General features: G+C 43.2%; 1 long non-coding RNA gene across 1 annotated transcript; it reads left to right on the forward strand.

Moving 5' to 3' along the window:
* LOC111272418 (uncharacterized) lies at nt 1–17,871 on the forward strand. Its single transcript, XR_002687503.2, has 4 exons — nt 1–697; nt 12,029–12,155; nt 16,940–17,062; nt 17,773–17,871. It is a non-coding gene; the product is annotated as an uncharacterized LOC111272418 (long non-coding RNA).
* Nucleotides 17,872–18,405: the final 534 nt, after the last annotated feature.

The raw sequence follows: 18,405 nt of genomic DNA on the forward strand, positions 1-18,405 counted from the left end.
TGTTGCCGCTTTCGTCTATAAAAGAGTCGTGCCTGCTGCAATTGCTTACTGATACACTTTTTAATCCAACCGTTGTTGTTGTTATGAGAAATTTTAAGGGTTTTTTTCAAGAAAGAAAAACAAGTGGTTAGGAAACAATTGAAAAATGGAAAGTGGTTGGAGCTAAGCAAACAAATCCAAGTAAATTATAACAAAAAGTTCTCTTGTTGTTGTTGTCATCTCCGTCGCTGGCGGCGTGGCAGAAGCAGCGGACAGGGCGCGTCGCTTTCACCTTCGTTGTGTTCATTGACTCCTCACTAAAGGCTCTCGCTTCGCCAGCAGCAGAAGCAAACGATGGCAGCTGCGTCGTTGCCCTTTGGGCTGTTAGCCGCCGGGTGGCAGTGGCATCTGACGGCTGGACGCCGTTGACCACAGACACAAGTTACTGCTGCTGCCGCCGCTCCTGCTGTTGGGTAGCTGTCAACGTTTTGAGGAACTTGTCTCCATTTTGGCCCTTCTCGATCGCTGTTCTTCGTTCACTGCTTAAATGAACCCCTCACGGTGCTGTTTTCTTGTGGTGGCAGCCGAAGGTGCGAGACAATGACGTTGACCACTGTTGCTGATGGTGCAGCTCTTGGCGGTGATAATGTAAGCCGGACGGAGTTTAGCCTTTGCCGGTCTGTGACATCATTCTGCATGGTCATCCTCGTCGTCAGCGGTAACAACTCACTGTAACACTGCAATTTGGGTTGTGCGTTAACATAATTTTTCAGAATTGTCTCTACCGACAGCGGATGCCCGTCGAATTAGTTCGTTTATTGTTACATGTCGGGTTCACAATTTGTTTCTTCCTTTTTTCCACCTCTGGATGTACAGCCATACAATAAAAAGCAGACCTATCTAACTATTTTAGATATTTATTCATTTTATTTACCACACCCAAGCTCACTTTCCTTTTCCTTAGCTCTTATCATACAAAGACAGAGTAATTATACAGCCATACTGCAAGTGTATAGATACGTTGTCAAATCTAATTTAGAATGAAGGATTTTTGCAAACCGGAATTTCGGTTAGCCTTCATAGGCTATAACTGCGACACATAAACAATTTCTTTTTTAGATAGAGGGATCTAGGTCGCCGAACGCGGAAGATGTCACAAAAACAATACAAAAGTTCTGATTCTGTTTGAGCTAGCTACACGCAAGGTCATTTTTCGAATAATAATAATGATAAAGGATTTTTTTAAATATTTCTTCATTGGACTATTTTTTTTTTTAGCCGATAGAAGTGTTGGACGTTATGTCCATAAACGTATTAATCCTCGGAATAATTTATTACGGTAAAATGTATGAGGTAGTAATTAGTACCGCTGTTGCATTAACTGTCCTTGCATCGATACCTGCAGCTGTTTGAATAAACGGCAAACAAACTGAACATAACGGCTAAAATACGCCCACCATAGTCTAGCCAGCGATTGGGTTTATCATGACAAACGAATCACGGTCATAATCATTCTATTCTAGAAGATCCGGTCCACTTAACCCTAAAAAATAACCTTCAAAGGAAGGAACTAACAAAAACAGCAGGTCTTCGACTGCGCCCGATCAAATCACTTACACATTTGTCCAATTGAAAATAGACTGAAGGTACAAGTTAGTAAATGCGTCGATACCATCTAACAACTTCGGTCCATACAATACTGTACAAAACCAAGCGAACTGAGTTCAGATCTCCTGATAATTATCTATTTAAATATTCGGTCCTAGTAATCTCCCCATGGTGAAACCATAGATTACGCAGACCCTTCGCGCGTATCTATCTTATTGCCCATTTGACCGATTTGAGCGATCGGCCACATAGATTGCAACACATCAAAAAAAAAAAAAAAAAATACTTAAAGCGGAACTAAGTTAGTTTTAAGTAAAAAAAAAAAAAAAAAAAAAAAAAGCCTAACATATATGGCCCGCCGCATAAGATAACTTAAACCATTACCTACCGTGTGCTAATTTAAAAAAATATTGCGCGAAGGATTAAAATACAGTTGTTATCCCAGTGAATTTTTAGTTTAGCCAAAAGAAACCCTAGTCTATTTACTTGGGTAAAATATTTCATTGGAAGAAGAAGATCACAATGCTTTAGAAAGCATCTACTTATTTCTATACAGACAAAAGTCATTTCGTTTTATTATATCGCGCGTCGGGTATTAGACAAAAAAAAAAAAAAGGGCTTATTCCATTCTAATGGTCGACAATGCGCGTTCTAAAATACACTGTAGAACAGAACCTCAGCGAGCTTATACAATAGATAGTTGAAGTACTTTCGCACGTGGGTGCTAAAATTGTATTTTTAATTTAAATATCACTTATTTAAATCGAGGCGTACAAATAGGAATTATTCTCACCTATATCAGAAGCTAGGCGTATCTTCAGATTGTCAAGGGGTAGTTCTCGTTATGTTCAGGCTGAGGAGAGATAGGTCCTCGTGCGATTTTACAAAGTTCTTGCAGCGCTCTCAATTGTAGACAACCACAGTCTATTATTTTATTTGGCCGATTTCTAGACGCTCCCCATAACCGCTTAAGTGTCGCTTATTTCGTAATGTAGAATACTCGACCTTCATACGTGTAAGTCTATATAGATCTACGTAAAAAATGGTGCATTCTCACATTTTGTATTCCACGCCAATGTCGTGCGAACGCTCAATGGACAAGATTTTAGTCATAGTTGTACCTGATTTAGGCGGCCACGTTTTCTGTGAGCTTATCTGCCTATCGTCTTAGCGCCTGCGTCAAAACTGATTGAGTTTGACCGAAAAACAGTGCCACACAAGCTTGATTAGTAAGTGGTCTGCTATTTAACCTAAAAGGATGATGCCGGTTACATTATATAGAATTGAACGTGGCCGTAGTAGCGGTAAGTGATACTTTTTAAGGTTAAACCGACGGCACAACGTATCACGTTCTTTTCTCAAATCTACTTTTCTATCTGGGTCTTAAAGCAGACCGATTGGATTGCGCAAACAATTATCACAAGATGCCAATGTATATACGGGGCGTAAAAGAAGTATCTCTTTATCACAGACCCACACTGATGGACGCTGCGGCAACGATAAATGTCTACTGCCACTCCATTACTTAGAATACCATGCTGTCTAGCTCCTATCAGGGTAAAACGGAGGACTTTTCGCTAGTGCGGAAAGGAAACGAAAACTATATGATTACCATTTTAATTAAAACCCTATATAAATATATTGACTTCGTGTAAATCGTGGATGAGACACCTAGGTGGATTGTAAGCCCACGAAGCATAAATGATACGTCAGAAACTGGCGTTGGCTGGTCGGCGCTGTTACGACCACGCTCGAAGTGGTACCTTAACTGGAACAGAAGTGTCACTCGACGCACGCTCTACATTCAACTGAAAGACAGAAGAAGTCCACTCCCCGAATTGAATGATCGAATACTTATTGGCTTATAGACGGCATTTTGCAATGCCTCTCAGCAGCGACTTCAACAGCGGCTCGGTATCTCACTCAATAGAGGACCATGTACGTGTTTCTACTTGCTCAACACCCGTAGACTTGGCTGACGTTTCGTTGCTTAAATTGTCCGAATCATGAACGCTCTCTTTTCGTCGATAGATCTTGCCAGTAAGGTGGTCGTGCTATTTTATCATTATTTATATTGATAGTCGTGATGAGTGACTTAAACAATTGGTAATTGTGGTAGCGTAGTAAATGCAATAGATGTTTTTTTACTGCCGTTCTAAATCATACGAATATATTTATCTATCTAATGGTGGTTAACAAGGGGATTCGTCGATGGTAACTGAGGTATCCCTGCATGTTTGCCTCAGTGAAGGGAACGAGTATTGCGGCAGCGGTCGCCATAGGGATGCCGTAGAAAGGATCAAAGAGCGAAAACAAAGCAGTGCCTGATAGTGATGGCGTCCGCCGACCGTTTGCCCGTTATCATGCCGCACTGCTACTGTGTGTTGGATACCGCCAAAGGGGCACCGCCGACCATCTACCTACCCTTTGGTTTAGAATAGATCCAATAGCAGCCTCAGCAGCAACTTCGCCGATAGTGGCTATACTACTGCCGCCGGCGACGGTTCTGCCGATGAGTGTTGTTGCTGCTATCGCCTCTACTGCCGACGCATTAAATGCGTTCGTTGTACGAAAGTTCATTGACCCGAAGGGAAGAAACCGAGAAGAACTGCCCTGTGATGGGGCTGCAACGGCTGGGGGCAAAGACCAAATGACAGCCTTCACTGGCGGTCATCGGCTCTTGGCGTCCACCTCAAGGCCAAAGCGTTGTCACCTCATCACCGTCACAACCACCGTCGTCATACCGCGGCCCAACTAAACTGAACGGAACTGCTTCTCCCTCTTTCTCTCATTCTGTACATACATATATATATATATATATATATATATATATATAGAAGCAATTCCGATCAGTTCAATTAGTTAGTAGTGGTGGGGTGACAGTGTTTTGGCCTTGAGGTGGACGCTAAAAGCCGACGACCGCCGGTGAAGGCTGTCATTTGGTCTTTGCCCCCAGCCATTGCAGTAATTTTATAGTAGTAGGTTAGTATATACAATGAGTAAAGCCGTCCATAGTCTAGCTCCGCCATCATAGCCCGGTCCAAAACAAGACACAAAGGAATAGCAGGCGCGTGGGAAAAAGCTAGTTAGCGGCTAGTTTGACGGGCGCGGGGTGGCAAACAGGCTAGCGGGTGGGTGTTGGTGGCCGCTGTTGCTTAGAAGTGCTAACTTCGTCATCCTTTATGGGATATAGTATACTTCTGCCGCTATGCATATTACATAAAGTGAGAGTCTGTGGAGAGAGAACGAGGGTGTTAAAATTTTTAAAGCAATTTACTGAGGTGAGTTGCGACACGGGATAGATGTATGTGTGTGCACGCTGTGGACCTTTCTTCCATTTGATCTGGTGAGTGGCGATAGCTACTTAATCTGGATTATTGAACTTCTTGACAATGATGGTCGAGCCAATGTTAGTCATTTGACAATGTCAATCGGAGCTGGTGTGAGGTTCTAGACCCTGATGGGAAAAGTCGGTAAACATCACGGGACTAGATTATTTCTCGTATATTATAACCGATGGAAACCGCTGTAATTATCAAATCATAGATGTTTTAGCTAGCTGGCCGGGTAAACTGACTGCTGGGTAAACAAAGGAAAAAATACTACTGCGTAAATATCAGCGAAGAAACTTAATAATATAGCTAACTATACGTTTCACGTATATATGAGCTCGAGCGATTGAACTGACACCGTTTTCGATAAGTTGATCAGGATTTCACGAATACACTAATCCAAAATAGGTATGTATTACTAAAAGAAAGTTGCTTTCAAAGAGAATGTGGTTGCACACTAAGCTTACGGACATGTAATAATATCCTGGTTTGGCACCAAGCGTAAACGCACCCCGTTTCGTGGTAATAGCCAACCACGTGAAGTCATGCCTACCGGCAGCACTAGACCCACAACCCAAAACATCTATTTAAAGAAGAATGTAAACGGATTTGCAGCCATAACGGAAAACATCGCCTCGTCATCTGATGAGGTTTAAGCGAAGATTAGCGATTATCGAATCTCTTCACTCGTCATGAACAAAATCATAAACTTTTTTTTTGCCCAGAATTATCGATCTACGCTATCGCTAGTTATCACGGGGCTGCCGAAACATCCGAAAAAGATACCGTTGAACCCAATCGAAGAATTTTCATTAGAGTTTTTTTTTTATTACCAACGAAAGTTGTTACCGAAAACGTCACAAAAAGCCATTTATAATAACAATTTCGGATTTCCAAGGCGGAAATTAATTGCTGTTTTAGAGCGGGCAAGATCTATGCCAACTGCGTCGTCCAGATAAAGCTCGACGTAACGTTTTGCGCCTTCTAAACTTTTCGCCGGCTTTGAATCCTTGTGTCTCTATGATTTTTTATGATTATTACCTAAAAAATTTCATTTGCCCAAAATCGAAACAGATGGTGATTTGAGATGGCGAATAAATACGACCATCAGAAACAATGTGGTAGTCAGATGAAATATTTCTTTTTATTTACGTAGACCTTATGGACGATTCGAGACAAAAGTGCTACTTTAATTGCCGTACTTTATATATACATGTTAGAGACTGTGTAAAAGCTGAACTCATATGGCAACTAAATTTCGCACTGGCCGCACGTCAGCATCATCGCGTACCGATTCACTGCTCAACGATAGACTCCATACTTGAGAAGTGACCATTCTCCGCCTTCAGCAGTTTGCGATTGCCAAAAAGTAGTGATAATCACTCGTCCTTTAATCTCACGTCATCCTTCTACGTAAAGCATTGAGCTAACGTGTAGCGTTATGTGACGTCCTATCTGTATAGTTACGAAACGTGCTTGCCCGTAACAATGCGGCCGCTATTAGAGAACAGTAGAAAGCAGACGTGCTTTCGACTACTGCCTGTTATATGGTCATTGACCTCGTTCGCGTCAGCGTCGCTTCAAGCCATCTCTACTGACGGCTCAGCTGCAATAATGGCGTTTACCCTCTGAGACGCACAAACAACATTGACACTGCCGGCAGCATTAACGCCAATGCCTCAGTTATTATAGGCACAGCAGCGGTATTAGAACTACTTGTCCTATCACGTAATTTCTCGTCACTGAACCTGTCTTCTCCCGTGCTGGCAATGAAGATACCGCGTCATTCACGTGCTCACACAAAAGAAGCTATATATATATTGGAACTGATGACACCCGAGCGGCAAACAGTGAGAGGAAACAGCTGGCTGATTGCTTTGAAAATATATAGATCATATAGATACAGCGATCCATTTCAGATTGCTATACTATATTGTACGTACATGCGGACAAGTGGCATGCATTTAAAGCTGCATCAGCTAATCGTTCCGTTGTGGCCGTTACGACGGCAGTATCATGGCAATTGCGACCGATTAACGAACGAACGAAACAACAGCTAAACAAAATGGTGTCATGACGACGACGGGCATACACGCCAGCTTCGACACCGGCATCATCGTTGACGTCGTCGTCGTCGTCGTCGTCGTCCACATCATCTTTGTAATCGCTCCTAGCAATATACCGCAGGCCACGTTCGTACGTACTTGAGTGTGTGTGTGTGTATATAGGTACTTGCAAATAAAAGCATGCTCTAGTCATCGAGACTGGCCTTGAACTAGGTTCAGGATTATTACGACGATTCTACTCGTCTCCAGGGGTAGTCTTAAGCATAAGGCGAACTAGAGATCAGTGGAGGCAACATCGCTTCATTGACTATATATCAACAACAATACCGCTGAGCCACTTGTCTCTAGCCGATCGCCCACGACACTCGTATTTAAACCTGATTTCTAAATACTCATTAAATGATTTGTTGTGTACGCGGCGGTTCTTCGAAATGTTCAGTTTAACCCCTATTCATTCGTCACGAACCTACAGACCGTTTACGCGTAGACAAAGCAACCAACGATGTTAGTTCGATTTCGAACTATGTTTGTTCGAGCTGGCTTACTTACATACATATGTTAATAGCAATGGAATCCCATTGGGCCAACAAACTTTTGGGTTCGACCATCTGTCCGTGCGTCCATCCGACATTACGCCCACGCATCGCCATCATGTCTGTCCTGAAAAAGGTTACTGCTTTGACATCAAGGGTACAAAGCTGCGTTATCATCTTATAAATGTGATGTACTTCGCATGTACATAGAAGAAGGACAAAAACCAAGGTGCTAGGTTTTAAGTCCTGAAGACTCCTTTATACAACTGCAGTATAAACACCGTTATATGGAAGAGTGATAACGTCAGTAATTAATCTCGATTGAGGCGTAATAACTAAAACATAGAAAAAAAAATCCTAGCGTAAACTAATCATGAGAGAGCTCAGTGAACTGATGGTGCCAGATTTAAAATAAAAGCTTTATTTCAATTTGACACTCGGACTAAGGTGCTCTATTTTAAATACATACGTGGTTAGGCAGATCCTTAATTAAGTGGTTTAGCTCAGGCCATAGGTAACGACATTATCTTTGCGCTTTCCTGCTCTCCATAGCGTTGATCTCACAGGAAGCTTGTACCCAGATTATTCAGACATTCTCATGTTTACATGGCATTCTTACTTGTAAAAGAACATCGTAGAATACTTGCAAGTATTTTTCTATATACTGATCTACTGAAATCTGAGCGCTAGGTATTTTGTTATTCCGACGCTTGTATAAACGTTGTTGTCCCAGTTTCGGTATTTTCGGTCATATCGAAATCGATAGGAAATTTCAACGTACATAAACAGTAAGCAACTATTCTGCAATCAGTAAATGCATATGATATAACCATGTTAAAACTGTTAACTAACTGTATACTTAAAAAACAGGCATATCCACGGCCAAGCTTCGGACAAAATCAAAAAGTATGGACAACTAGGACAGAACATACAAGACCATGCCGATAGTCATCTTTCTCAAAGAAGATTCTAAGCCTTCATCTTCTATATCAGGTGTCATTCGTATTACTGCTGTGCACACGTGCTATGGTGTAACTTAACATACCTTACGATATATTGTAACTCGGAAATCATGTCTTTGTAGGACCCACCTCGTATAACTGTGGAGTGCCATATTTATGACCACTACAGTTCATCAGTGTCATCTCTTTATAATTCCCTATATTCGCTAGTGTCGTAATAATCATCATTATGATCTGTTTTGTGCACTGTGCATCTTCATCTATAGTAATTGCGCACCGGGCGCGGATACCCAGTCAGCAAACACACACAGGTACTGAGACAGACTGCAATGGATGTCGTCAATGAGAGCTTTAGCAGTAGCAGCGGTGCATGCAGGCGATGGTGCGAAAGAAAAAAAAAAAGGCGTACGTACTGCCATAGTAGCAGCGGTAGCGTTCTTGTTGTTGTTGTTGTTGGTAGCGACAATCCAGCGACAGTGGTCCCGGCGCCATGTTTTCGTTGTACTGCCGACGCTGGAGGTTCATCGAACTGTCGAGGGTCGTTCAGGGTTGCTCCTCCCGGCTGGTTCATTGCCTAAGTCAATCACCCCGAAGCCGCCCGACGACTTCAGCAACGACCACAGCAGCGGCGACGAAGGCAGATTTCCAGTAAGCTGCTGTTAATACTGGAGACTCGATCCTGTTATGGCCACTGGCTTTGCCAAGAGACGGTACGAACACACATGCATACACGTGTACTAAGCTGATGGTGATGCTGTTACCGGCGCTGTTGCTGTGCTAGTACAATTTGTTTGCTAACTGGCGCTTTGGTTGACGTGTGGACGGCCCCGGAGCTGAAGCAGCGGCACCAGCAGCTCTCCGTGTGTATCCTTGAAGCGCTTTCGCCCGGAGGAAGATGGGGTGGGAGGCGAATGCCTTGAGCCGCTTCACTGCGCCGGGGTCGTTGGGCCCTAATAGCCTATGCTATGCTTTTGTGTTCTGCTGTGCACCATGCTACTGTGCTGGTGCTCTTGCTGTTAACAGTTGTGACGCCGGTGATGATGCCGGGGTTGATGGGGTTGATGCTGAGCGCCGTGATCCAATGGAGAAAAAAGGATGATGAACTGCCACTGAACGGCCAGTGGCCCCCGTCTAAACCCGTGAATAGCAGTGAACCATGAATCGAAATGCACTAAAAGATGATGTTTTAGTCTATGATTAGCTTTATTTAGCATCAGGCTATTTGATGAAGAACTGATGGCAGCCATTTATGTTTCCTCGTTAGAGATAGTTTCAAGCCAACAATGCCATTGACGCAGCTAGGCTTGCAAGGGTCCGGAACGCCTTGTCACTCATTTCGACGTGTTGTACTCCATAGCCGAGATGTCTTTACCTCTGATAACTACGATTGGACACAAGGCTAGTCGAGGTCAGATGCAGCATCGCTGCTTTTTATCTTTTCACCTAATTTGATGATTTTGCTAAGCTTTTCCGTAAACTTAGCCTGATTTCTGAATATCTTCTTGGTGCAGCAGAGATTGCTGCCAATAATCGATTCGGTATTCTAAGTTATATAAACCATAGCCATTTGTCTACCAGCCAATTTTCTTCTTTCATATTGATATGTCTTCGACTTCTAGTTGAGGGTCAATGTCCGGCCAGCGGACAGTTTCATCATATCGTCGCCCTACCATTTGACCAGTTGTACATACCATGGGTAGCGTCGGCGAGTAACGATCGCAAAGTAACGCCTCACAATACTTGTAGCAGTGGTAACGCCAGAGAATCATAGGTAATTGAAAACTCTATACGCAGCATGGGTTCTCAGTAACTATGAAAAAAAAATGTCGGAGTCTGCTCGGCTTCGTAGCTCACTATCGTGTCAACGTAGTCCACGAAGGATAAGCTAGCTCCGTTCGATCTATATGACCTTCACGTGTATGCCACTAAGCTTATTTTGATTCTGCAAATACTTCTAGTCTCGAACGAAGTTCTAGCAGTGATCAACTCTAATGTTATAGCCATGATCTTCATTGAATTGGCCAAATCGATCACCGTATAGTTAGTACAAGTCGTCCATTGGCCTGTCTTAGTTTTTAGGACGAACATTTTTCGTAAGAACTATGCTAACTAGCAGCCTATCGGTGAAAGCAACATCTTTTTTAACAGTAAAATGCATAAGCCTGTCTAGTATGACAAGTAACCGAAAGCATCTCTTGGCCATCCGTGTTTAGTAGTTCAAAAAGGGTATTTTTACTATCACGAACACAGATAGTAATGTTTATTGCATTAACTACTAATAGTTTTGTATATAGATGTGCAGCTCAACAAGGCAGAAGCACCTGGAACAGGAACAAGCCTTTGTTTCGGCCAACGGAACCTATTCTTACTCTAAATGTCTGTGTCCAGCTAGGATAACTATACGCGAAATTTTTTCGCGCCCGTCCTTTCGCTGTCCTATATATATATGTATATATAACACAAAGCACGTAACCTTAGTTTGCATTAAGGACAAGAGTTCCTTTATTTGCCTTTATCTGCGAACATTTTGAAAGTAGGCCCATCAGAGATTGAGAAAGAAATAGTTAGCCGAAAAAATTCAAGCGCCCTTCAGACAGGAGCGCGTTGTTTTTCGTACGAGAGCTGCGACAGTGAGTGAAGCGTTGTCATAGTGATATATTCATTGTGTTACATTATAACAAGAGTATGCGTAAGACGTAACAATGTTTCCGAATCGTCGTGTTGTAGAGGCACCGCTTACGATTAACGATTGGCAGATGAAGAACACGGTAGCTCAATGAGAAACCGCTATCCAGTATTGTTTTATTTGGCCCACTTTGTATCACGGTGTAAATACGCATAGATTTTAGATATATATGTTCTTATTATTACTACCATCATTCAAATGTAGTTAGGTAATATCGAAGTTAATTTCTGACTTACAGATCTTGAACTTATGTTGTTGATGTGACCCTTGTGTTCTTTTAATTTCCCAGAATAGTAGCGTTCCTGAGTGTCGCCCGATAGCTAATTTCCCCGCTTTTGTAACAGATTGTGCTACAGTAGAAGATTACGAGGAAAACGGTATTGCCCTCTAGAGTTACGTCTCTATAGGTAATAAGACATTCAAAATTGAAAGAATATTAAATTCAGTACATGTCTGTTGAAGGCCCTATGTGGGACTGAATAGTAGGCTGAGTCAACGAACGAACGGGTACGTATCGATCAAGAACTAACACGTGAAAACGTAGTCGAAACCACTAAATACCGTTTTCGTATTGTAGACGCTAAGCGAAGTAAGCAATAACGAAAACACACCGAAATTATGACAATACGATATCGGCTACGACTTCATTGGACGCTGCCGTGTTTTTTATATAGTGTTCCGTTTGCGAAACATGCAGATCAATGAAGAACGTGCACGTAGCCTAAAAACACAAACCTAGTGTTATTTTATTGTATATCACTTCCTAGGAGCCTAATTGAGCTGACGTGAGAAACAAAAATAATAGCAAAAAATATAGCTAATTGATACTATCAGTCGTTGTTCGAATCGGATCTTCTTTCAGCGGTCGCACGACGTTAAAGCTTACGTTCTAATACTTCGTCGTTCTCTGCCCGCGGTCACCCGAAGAGAGAAGAGATCAACTTAAGAGCGAAACCTTTAGGAAGCAGGTTACAAGTGAAAACATACATGTAAGCTTATGAAAGTGTTCCTTTAAGGTCTACTAAATTTTATCGCATTCTTTCTTCTATATGTATATCTGCACGCGCGTACATCATCTGTCTGATGATTCGAAGGCATGATGGAGAAGCATCCACACATCAGGGTCAGAGTTGTTTTTTATATTTGTACACCGCATATAAATAGAGAACTTGTAACGAAATGTTTCATATTTAGGCCCAAGACGAATCGTTCGTTGATATACTGTAAACAATCACAGTACTACCGATATTGTTGCATGTTTTTGTTGTAGAAACGGAAAAAGTGTCGTAGCTGGATTATCACGGGTACGGGCTTTGCCCTTGGCTTCAAACAGCATCGCTGTATTGTGACCCACAATGTTATAACTACCCAGTTATCGCGCATACATCTATAAATCTGTCTATATATTAACAGTAACCTTGTAGCAGATAGCTAACATTCACCGCTCCTGAAACAGCTCTATATGTTTAGGTTGCAACTTACGCTCGCTGGATCAATCGCTTGGATGCCCCAATCTCATCGGGCGACCAAGGCAAGGAAGCAACCCAAACGCCAATCCCGTCAGGATAGCCTCACATAAGCAGGACTCAGAGCAACCCCTGGTACTGGTTTCCCAAGCAAAAGTGTGCCGCTGCTGCTGCAGTTAAGGCTGCGTAAATTGACCGCGTGCGCTTAACACTAGATACTTCATATATTCAGGATGAAATGAAGATAGTATCTTCATTTCATCCTGAATCTGTTCAATTTGATTGCTGTTGCTGCCGGTACTTCAACAGCAGCGACTTGCAATGATATCAATGGCATTGTATGTGCGTGCATGTGCATATTAGTGTGTGTCGGTGAGTCGTGTTCGACGATCCTGTGCGGGCGCTCCGCGAACTTGAACAAACTGATTCAGTCTTAATACTTTTACTACCACTCCGGTAGTGCTAGTGCTTTCACTGCTACTGCTTGCTACCCCTATTACTGCTGTTGTACTTTGTCGGCGACTTGGGGATAGCGACGACGGCCTATGCCAGCTAACTACTATTCAGCTGTAAGCAGACGCGCTCGTTACGTCAACGTGTGCGGTAACTGCAGCATCAGCACCAGCATTCATAGCGCTGCTGCTGATATTGCTGCGAATAAATGCTGTTGCTGAGTTTGTCTGTCTGTTAGTAACACTCTGTCAATGCCAGCCGGATCTGCTGCCGGCACTGCTGTTTTGCTAGCAGCAGCAGCAGCAGCGGCTGTAGCAGCATGCTAGCACTATTCGAACTGAATGCCAGTATCTGCGCGCGCCCTTGGAAGTTCGTCGACCATCAATGACCGACGACGCCCGGTGTCAAGGCCCTGAAAGAAGCAGCGCGACTTCGGCTATCAACCCCAGGGTTGCAGTCGTGGCCCGTCCATGGTCGAACCAGGAGCTCGATGAGGGTTCGACGCCCGACTTGCTTCCTCGTTCATTTGGGACTACTCTGTCAGCCGCCATCGTCAGAAGCGGCGGCCGGTTCTTCACTTCGGGAGGCCCTCGTGCTCCTGCACACCACTACTACTTCGTTTTCTTTTTGTTCAACCTCGCCACCGCCGCTACTGCCGTCAACTTCGATGACTTCGTCGTTGTCATTTTCCCTTCCAAAAGTCCCGTCCTCCGCCCCCTTGAACAGCAGCAGCGTCCGTGCCTTGCTAGACCGCGTTAGCAGTCCCGGCGATGCCGATCATCGTGGTGGCCGTGGTGATGGCGCCGCGTGGTTACCTTGCGATGCGTGCATTCAGTTCATTCTAAACCGTTCAACACTCCGGGTTCAACGTCCGCCAAGAACGTGGGGTCAACGAGCATCACGGTCTTGGTGGTAGCCTTTCAGCCTTCGGATTGCTGCCACTATTAGTCAGCGAGCGTATTACGGCCGTATGGTGCGCTTGTGCAGCTCGAGCTATCTTTACTAGTTATAGTCGTAGTAGTCCAGGTAACATCGCGTCGGGTTGGCGTCATCCGTGGGTTTTCGCGCACACACATCGTCCGAAAATAGCCCTAAGTGATCGATGTTTCGCCTCTCTTTCTTTCGCATCTGGCTTCTCTCAACAGACTCTCGACGTGTGATCTGCCGGTTCACGCAGTCTCCGCACGCCGTCAATGCTACACCGCATTGACGGCTCCGCCATCGGCAGCACCAGCAGCAGCAAGGACAGCCACAATAGACAAGTAATTGTAGCTATTCAATGACGGACTGACCGACTAACTTACGCATTGTCGCTTGCTTGCTTGTTCGGTCCGATGAAGGAATGAACGAACGGATGGAGCGCTGCTGCTGGTATCTTTCTTTTTGTCCGTCATCGCTGTGTTCGTCGCCTCTTCTGCTATTTTTCCAAAAAGCAAACTGGGTCAGCTGACGCGTAGCCTTGGAGACAGGGTTACTGTTGCTGTAGATATGGCCGCTGCTACCGGCCGTGATTGTGGTAGTAGTAACAGCCGTTGCGACCACGGCGGCGTAGAAGCGCCTCGCAGCTGCCCTCGCGTCGTGCATTGAACTACTACTAATAGTACTGCTACTAACAAAGAACAACAACAAAAGCAGAAGTAGTAGCAATGACGACGACCTCAACGGGGTCGATGGCCGCCTTCTGTGTGCGCTTTCGTTGTGTCGGCTTTCGCCGCAGCCGTCGCGCGGACAGCCACTGCCACTGCCCTCATCGTATAGCGAATAGGGTCGAGACACGGCGCTGTTGTTGTTACTGTTGTCGTCAGTGATACGCGGCCCTACAATCGTCAGCTTGGACGCAATAGAAGTCTATCTACTTCTAGTTGCTTTTTCGCTCCCACACGACTGATTTTCCGCGACCATGAATTAACGACGAACACGCTGAAGTCAGCTAACGTTGCGCACACAGAGCGTCAAAACATACTGGATACTATTATTCAGACTGGGGCAGCGCTGAGAACAACTTTAACCAGGGCCAGCAAGTGATTGCGATTGATTAAGGCGTGATCTTACAATGAACGCCGCTACCGATGGCATTACTCCCACCGTCGACCCTTCTATATCTATCGCCTGTATCGCCGGCTATTTCTTCTCCGTCCGAAACATTACGTCTAGAGGGTACCGCTGGTGAATTCGATGATGCCCAATGACAAAATTCGAGAGAGACAACCAGCCTAGAAGAAAACTGAATTGCTGTTGACTATGATGAACGGAAGTCGGACCATATGACAGCCCCACTTGCTGTCGGCTTGAATATATCGACGGATTTGAGCAGCTGTCTTTGCAGAAAGAATTACCTGATACGGACGTCACAGCTTTCTCTGAAGTAAACCAATCATGTATCGCTAACGTGTGGAGGCTGTAGCGAAGACTAACCAACAAAAAAGCTGACGAGTCACAGAGGAGGACGTACGCAATCGAAGTTTCATATACCGTTTGCTTACTTAGGTTCCGGACTTCGAAGAATGGATCCAATAGGACCAACAAGTAGGCCAGCCTTAGCTTATTTAGCCTATTTTCGCCTAGATTTTATATTTCGTTTTACGCAAAAAAAAAAATAGATTTTGTAGTTTTGTGTAGAGCCTGCCTCAGAGCAGAGGGGGGTGCCTTTGCTGGCTGCCGTGGTATTTATGTAGATAATTTAATTATTTCTTCTCTACGATACATCTCGAAGGTATATTATTGTGATACGCAATACACGGTATTTAGTTTCGATGGCCGGTCATTGTCTAGGAAGTTTGTCAACCTTGTCGAGGTAAATGCTGATCGACGGGGCTGCCCCGTTACCAGAAAAAGCATATCAGAATATCCAATATAAAAAAATAACAACGCCTTACTGGCGCTCTTGCTCTAGTCTGTCTGTGAATCGACCTTGTACATTTGTACAAGTACATATACCGAGGGACGCAGAAGCTTTCATGTTAGCTTCACTGACCGTCTAAAAGACGCATAGCATGTATCTATACGAGGTAGTAGTTTCATTTGCATTGGAATAAGTGAAGCATGTGCTTATGGAAACATGATTTGTGCGTGTTCTATACGAAACTAATGAAATTCTGTTATAATAAATCGTGTTTAAACAATTCAACGTGTTTATAAGTATCTAAAGATACGTTATTTAATAGAAACTGTTGTTGTATTGTTAACCACAGATATCTCTAAGTTGCCGTAATATATTCTAATACGTAGTAAGTTGCTTATGTTAGCGATGTACAGCGCGTTAAGGTTGGCTGATCAAAAAACCAATCAAGACATATTCGGTTTGTTTTTCGCCACATATACATTATACACATGTTATGGCGTCGTCAGCTGCAGAAACAATGAGTAGGTGAGTTCCTTGTGATTTTCCAGCCGATAACTTAAACTGCAACATGTCAAATGCCCTTCATTTCTGCATCGAAACGCTGAACTTACGAAAAGTTTAGGGATAACGATGATGATGATGGATTCAATTCATGTAGAGTGTCTGATAGTTTGGGCAGTAAAAAAAAAAAACTACGTTCGATTGACACTTCTAGTCCGATAGACAGAGCTTTGCATGTTGCGGCTCGTAGGGATACTGTGAGAAGATTAGTTCTACAACGACATACGAAAAATGTTTAAATACAAATGGGATAGTTATTGAAAAAAGAAAAACAAAAAAAAAAAAAAAAAAAGACAAGTAGTCGAAGTTGACTGCAACAGGAGATAAATAAAACGAACGACATATGTTCATATGGAGTTCAACTTACGACATAGATGTATAGATTATTATTAAATTGTAATATGTCGGGCGTAACTGTGACAAAACTTCTATTATAAACGATCGCTTACAGGTGAACTAACATACTACAAACGAACGGATGGAGTTCGTCACACATTTGATAAGAAAGATGAAGAATTACAGGTCTTTAAACATAGGATTTTGAATGGCCGATCCTCAGAAAACACCGGTTCGTGTACGTACCTCACCCTCAAAAAGGCGCTCATAGCCCTCTTTAAACAGAATCGTACAGTACATACAATCTCAGAATTTCTCTTTCGTCTTTTTGAAGTATGAGTGGACGTATAGATGCAATTTCATACCGCGAAAGCCCCTTTACGTATCCAGACAGGTGATCGTCGATTAGCAGACAATAATTGATAGTAATGATAATACTGTGATACGTAACGAATTTTCATACTAATCTTGTCTCTCTAGCTACTGTCATCGCTTAGATTGTGGCTTAAATCAATTTTGATCAAAACCCAATAGATATCCACTGAGAAAACGCAGAGGAAGCCCGCATTCTACTGATAGGGTCGACACTTTCTATCTGAGCTTACATTTCATTTATGTGGTGTCACTTCCATATAACGGTAGTGATTTACGAAAGTTCACCATTTAGAAAGAAAGGTCCGTTCAAGGCCACCATTCGAACTGGTCCAAAACAGAGAAGCTTGGTCCACCCAGAAGTAGGGCGTCGTCGTGCAATTGTTTCAGTGAAGAATCCACGACCCAATAACAGTTCTTACTACCAAAATGCCGCCTCGCTTGAAACGTTATGAGCCTTTACAGGCCTACTTTTTAAGTCTCTATATGGTTCAGTTATTAACCGCAGGCCTATTATCGTGACATCTCGTGAGATTATGCTAAATGATAGTAATACAATTCTGACTATTTCAATAGCTACAGGTAACGGCGGCAAAATTCAATCACGGTAAATAAAGAAAGTGAGGATTCCGCAACAGCAAAGCAATCGATCAATCGACTGAGAGACAAAATATAACCAAGCTATAACTTATCCGTATACTAGAACGTGTTTTTTTTTTTTAAGTTTGTTTCGATATTCGATGACATCTTATAAACCACATTATGCTTATAATCAGTCAGAATAAATGATGGAAAATCCCTTTAGCGATCCGAGTATCGATTCACCTGATGCAAGATTGTCAAATGTGCGACAATGTGCTTCCTGTATCTTCAAAGATCTTGCAAGACCGCTTCAAATTAAAAACTCATTATTATCAGGATGAATATAATTCAGTAAGATCTTTCGGTGTTCACCAATGACGCTCGTTCGTTTACATGTCACGATTGGGACGTTAGAGATTGCAAGATTGAAAGTTTCCGTTGACTATGAACAGGTACGATAACATAGTATCGCATGTTGGGCAACGGTGCCGTTCTAACGACATTCTAAAAGTGTCGAAGAAGTCCTTCAAGCCTAAATTAGGTAGTCAACCAAACTCGTGTGGAGGGCAGTTAAGCGATGTTAAGAGATACAATCAACGCATAGATAGAGGCAAAACTATAACGCTC

The sequence above is a fragment of the Varroa jacobsoni genome, unplaced genomic scaffold, assembly GCF_002532875.2.
Source record: "Varroa jacobsoni isolate VJ856 unplaced genomic scaffold, vjacob_1.0 contig02187, whole genome shotgun sequence".
Classification (NCBI taxonomy): Eukaryota; Metazoa; Arthropoda; class Arachnida; order Mesostigmata; family Varroidae; genus Varroa; species Varroa jacobsoni.